The sequence below is a fragment of the Bufo bufo genome, chromosome 2 (genome assembly GCF_905171765.1).
Source record: "Bufo bufo chromosome 2, aBufBuf1.1, whole genome shotgun sequence".
NCBI lineage: Eukaryota > Metazoa > Chordata > Amphibia > Anura > Bufonidae > Bufo > Bufo bufo.
In genome coordinates this window covers 362,161,534-362,167,612 of record NC_053390.1, presented here as the reverse complement: position 1 = coordinate 362,167,612, position 6,079 = coordinate 362,161,534, and positions in this window count along the sequence as shown.

The following is a 6,079-nucleotide window of genomic DNA, read 5'->3' as shown; positions in this document are numbered from 1 at the left end:
TAAGTAACAGATAATCCACAGCAAATCTCATTTCTAGCACTGCTCCTCTTACGCCTTGTAGATCTAAAGCATTTCTGATAAGGCGATAGTGGTATGATTCAGAGATTTAGCCACATGCAATAGAATTTATAGTACGAGTATTATATAGATATAGACAGTCCAGGAACTCCTAATATAGAGGCGCCCAAACTTGTATATTCTGCACAGCTGAGAAGGGGTAAAGTAGAGTCACAGTCTTCTGATAAAGTCTTGGTAACCGATCTCTAAGCTCTCCTGATAGGGGGTTGACTGGGAAGGGCCAAAGTCAGCCTGGATAACGCACAGGGACCTCCAATAACATTAGCAAGAATGTAATTGTAAGTGCTGCTACCACAAGACAAAAACCATCCCTTAGGGAGCATTATATTATAGATAAAACTGGGAGTCACAATGGTCTTATTACAACTCATGGAATTATTCAGGGAGCTAGCAAGCCTACTATTCTTTTTCCAGGTGTCGTCAATATAATCATATACACTATTCTTAGGTAATCCACTTTTTATGTCTCTACTATCACAATATAAAGTCATATCCTGGGAAAAGGTAAAACAAGTTTCTGCTGCAGTCACATTAATAGTAATCATTCTAATATTATCCCTGCTATTTCCTAATTTCTGACACTCCCCACAGAAGTCATACAAAGGAATAAAAGATTGTGTATTGTTAGCCATCGACCAGACTGCAAGGAGGGATTCATCGGGTGTAGGCACAGCAATAACACATGTTTGTATAAGATCCCGTGGGCTCTGTAAGTCTTTAAGGCACAATGAACTAACATTTAGGGCATTTGCCATCCTGACTATACTATTCTGTTCAGAATAAAAGGGAACGGGAGCAAAGGGATCTTGCTCCTGATATACGGATTGATTATTTGGTGCACTGCAGAAGAAACTCATCTCCTCTGGGTGATAAATACATGTAGTAATAAGCCAGACTGGCAAGAAAACACAAAGATTAATAATTATCAGCTGACAAACAAATCTCCCAGAATATTGTGGGGTCATTATCTTCAGCCTGTGGCAAGGCACTTTTCAGGGAAACTTCTTCTGAGCTCCCCTCTTTGTTCAGGGATTTCACACCTGCTTCATCCCTCTTTATCTTTGTCCGTCACCGGAGAATAAGCCTCAGGGATCCTTTTCACTCTGCTAGTGTGAATCCAGATTGGAGCCTCTTCTGTGAGAATTGTTGTTCTGGTGACTGCTACCACTTGGGTGGGTGGTCCAAACTCTGTTTTCGTCCTTTTGCCAGGTGCAGGACTATCACCACGTCTCCTGGTTGGAAAGGATGCGTAGGTTCCTGTGGAGAGAAAGGAGAGGCACAAGCAACATCTCGTTCAATTTGATCTAAAGTTTCTACAAGTTCCCTCACATATTCTGCCTGTACTACTTCTAGATCCCCTATTTCTATCATGGGGGCCTTTGGACCCCAAGGGGTGGGAAAGGCTCTTCCCATTAGGATCCCAAATGGTGAGTAACCAGTATTCTTATTAGGCTGCATCCTAATTTCTGCTAGGGCTATAGGCAAGAACTTTTTCCAATTAGTGAATGTGCCTCCAGTAATTTTTTTTTAATTGTTCTATTCATCCTTTCTACTAGAGTTGAGCGAACCTGAACTGTAAAGTTCGGGTTCGTACCGAACTTTAGCTTTTTCGGGACCCGGACCCGAACCCGAACATTTACGTAAAAGTTCAGGTTCGGGTTTGGTGTTCGGCGCTTTCTTGGCGCTTTTTGAAAGGCTGCACAGCAGCCAATCAACAAGCGTTTAACTGTGTGCCCTTAGAAGCCATCACAGCCATGCCTACTATTGGCATGGCTGTGATTGGCCAACTGCAGCATGTGACCCAGCGCCGCCCGTCACTCTGCTCTGATTAGTGTAGGGAGAGGCTGCAGCTGCTGTCAGGGAGAGATCAGGGAGAAATATTAAGAAGAACTGCCTTTTTACTCAGCGATCTAAATCCAATGTGTTTTGTGGGTGCAGTGCACAATTTTTTTAAGCCTGCACTGAGGCAATTTCTGCTGAAAACAAACTTTTTTTTACTTCAGTTTGTCACTATCAATACCTAATCGGCAGCCATTTTATGCAACGATAGTGCACCAGCACTATCTATCTGCATGTCTGCTAGTCCAGAAATACAGCTTTTTTGCTGACTGTGCTTAAAAAAACTTTTTGTTCATATACTGGTCATCTTTTATTACACGTGCATAGGTGACAGTCACATTTAGGCCACAAATACAGCTATTAGGTTACTTTGTTTTTAAAAAAAACGTTTGTTCATATACTGGTCATTTTTGATTAAACGTGCATTGATTACAGTCACATTTAGGCCACAAATACGGCCATTTGTTTACTGCGGTTTAAAAAAAAACGTTTGTTCATATACTGGTCATTTTTGATTAAACAAGCATTAATTACAGTCACATTTAGGCCACAAATACGGCCATTTGGTTACTGCGGTTTAAAAAACCGTTTGTTCATATACTGGTCATCTTTGATTAAACGTGCATAGGTGACAGTCACATTTAGGCCACAAATACGGCCATTTGGTTACTGCGGTTTAAAAAAAACGTTTGTTCATATACTGGTCATTTTTGATTACACATGCATAGGTGACAGTCACATTTAGGCCACAAATACGGCCATTAGGTTACTGCGGTTTAAAAAAAAAAAATTTTCATATACTGGTCATTTTTAATTAAACGTGCATTGATTACAGTCACATTTAGGCCACAAATACGGCCATTTGGTTACTGCAGTTTAAAAAAAAAGTTTGTTCATATACTGGTCATTTTTGATTAAACGTGCATTGATTACAGTCACATTTAGGCCACAAATACGGCCATTCGGTTACTGCGGTTTAAAAAACCAGTTTGTTCATATACTGGTCATCTTTGATTACACGTGCATAGGTGACAGTCACATTTAGGCCACAAATACGGCCATTTGGTTACTGCGGTTTAAAAAAAACGTTTGTTCAAATATTGGTCATTTTTGATTAAACGTACATTGATTACAGTCACATTTAGGCCACAAATACGGGCATTTGGTTACTGCGGTTAAAACAAAACGTTTGTTCATATACTGGTCATCTTTGATTAAACGTGCATAGGTGACAGTCACATTTAGGCCACAAATACCGCTGTCATATAGAGTTTAAAAAAAAAATTGAGTGCAATACCCTACATCAGGGTTTATATTGGCGGTTAATTATTTTTAACATACTTAACCAATTTTTACTTTGCTTTGTGAACGCTAACTATGAGGCAAACATCTAATAAGGGACGCGGTCATGGTCGCGGTGGTGGTGTTGGTGAAGCCTCTGTTGCAGGGAGAGGACGTGGCCGTTCTGCCACAGCTACACGTCCTACTGAACCTACTACCTCAGGTCCCAGTAGCCGCCAGAATCTACAGCGATATTTGGTTGGGCCTAATGCCGTTCTAAGGATGGTAAGGCCTGAGCAAGTACAGGCACTAGTCAATTGGGTGGCCAACAGTGGATCCAGCACGTTCACATTATCTCCCACCCAGTCTTCTGCAGAAAGCGCACAGGTGGCGCCTGAAACCCATGCCCATTAGTCTGTCACATCACCCCCGTGCATATCGGGGAACCTGTCTGAGCCTCAAGTCATACAGCAGTCTCTTATGCTGTTTGAAGACTCTGCTGGCAGGGTTTCCCAAGGGCATCCACCTAGCCCTTCCCCAGGGGTGAAAGACATAGAATGCAGTGACGCACAACCACTTATGTTTCCTGATGAGGACATGGGAATACCACCTCAGCACGTCTCTGATGATGAAACACAGGTGCCAACTGCTGCGTCTTTCTGCAGACTGGGTGGGAGACGGTGCAGGGGACGATGAGGTCCTAGACCCCACATGGAATGAAGGTCGTGCCACTGGCTTTCAGAGTTCGGAAGAAGAGGCAGTGGTGAGACCGAGCCAACAGCGTAGCAAAAGCGGGAGCAGGGTGCAAAAGCAGAGCAGCCGTCGCCGAAACAGTTCGCCTGCTACTGGCCACCGCTACCAGGGACCGAGCACACCAAAGGCTGCATCAAGGAGTTCCCTGGCATGGCACTTCTTCACACAATGTGCTGACGACAGGACCCAAGTAGTTTGCATGCTGTCCCATCAGAGCCTGAAGCGAGGCATTAACGTTCTGAACCTTAGCACAACCTGCATGACCAGGCATCTACATGCGAGACATGGGTTGCAGTGGAGTAAGTACCTTCAAAACCAAGAAAGGGCTCAGGCCCCTCCTGCTCCCTCTTCTGCTGCTGCCTCGGCCTCTTCCTCCGCCTCTGGAGGAACGTTGGCACCTGCCATCCAGCAAACAGAGGATGTGCCACCAACAACACCACCTCCATCACCAAGCATCTCCACCATGTCACACGGAAGCGTTCAGCTCTCCATCTCACAAACCTTTGAGAGAAAGCGTAAATTCCCACCCAGCCACCCTCGATCCCTGGCCCTGAATGGCAGCATTTCTAAACTACTGGCCTTTGAAATGCTATCATTCAGGCTAGTGGAGACGGACAGCTTCAAACAGCTCATGTCGCTTGCTGTCCCACCGTACGTCGTTCCCAGCCGCCACTACTTCTCCAGGAGAGCCGTGCCCTCCCTGCACAACCAAGTATCGGATAAAATCAAGTGTGCACTGCGCAACGCCATCTGTGGCAAGGTCCACCTAACCACAGATACGTGGACCAGTAAGCACGGCCAGGGACGCTATATCTCTCTAATTGCACACTGGGTAAATGTAGTGGCGGCAAGGCCCCAGGCGGAGAGCTGTTTGGCGCACGTCCTTCTGCCGCCAAGGATCGCAGGGCATTATTCTTTGCCTCCTGTTGTCTCCTCTTCCTACTCGGCTTCCTCCTCCTCTTCTACCGCCTCCTCATCCGGTCAGCGACAGACCTTCACCACCAACTTCAGCACAGCCAGGGGTAAACGTCAGCAGGCCGTTCTGAAACTGATGTGTTTTGGGGACAGGCCCCACACTGAGCAGGAGTTGTGGCGGGGTATAGAACAACAGAACGACGAGTGATTGCTGCCAGTGAACCTCAAGCCCCTCCTGGTTGTGTGCGATAATGGACGAAATCTCGTTGCAGCTCTGGGACTAGCCGGTTTGATGCACATCCCTTGCCTGGCGCATGTGCTGAATTTGGTGGTGCAGAAATTCATTCACAACTACCCCGACATGTCAGAGATGCTGCGTGAAGTGTGGGCCGTCTGTGCGCGCTTCCGGCGTTCTCATCCTGCCGCCGCTCGGCTGTCTGCTCTACTGCGTAACTTCGGCCATCCCACTCACCGCCTCATATGCGACATGCCCACCAGGTGGAACTCCACCTTGCACCTGCTGGAGAGACTGTGCGAGAAGCAGCAGGCCATAGTGGAGTTTCAGCTGCAGCACGCATGGGTGAGTCGAAATGCGGAACAGCACCACTTCACCACCAATGACTGGGCCTCCATGCGAGACCTGTGTGCCCTGTTGCGCTGTTTCGAGTACTCCACCAACATGGCGCCATTATCAGCCTTACAATACCACTTCTATGTCTCCTTGAGAAAACACTTAGGGCGATGATGGAAGAGGATGTGGACCAGGACGAGTCTTTTAGGCCAGTCTTTTAGAAGTGGCTCAGAAAGAGGATTTTTGCAACAGCAGAGGCCAGGTACAAATTTGGCCAGCCAGGGCCCACTACTGGAGGACGAGGAGGAGGAGGATGATGAGGAGGAGGATGGGGATGAAGCATGTTCACAGCGGGGTGGCATCCAACGCAGCTCGAGCCCATCACAGGTGCGTGGCTGGGGGGGTTAGGGAGGATGCAGACGATACGCCTCCCACAGAGGACAGATTGTCCGTTCCTCTGGGCAGCCTGGCACACATGAGCGACTACATGCTGCAGTGCCTGCGGAACGACAGCAGAGTTGCTCACATTTTAACGTGTGCTGACTACTGGGTGGCCACCCTGCTGGATCCCCATTGTTACGACACTCACCGCCAGGTAGATGAAGCCGCCGTTTAGTGAATAAGCCCCTTTTCTCCAGGAAT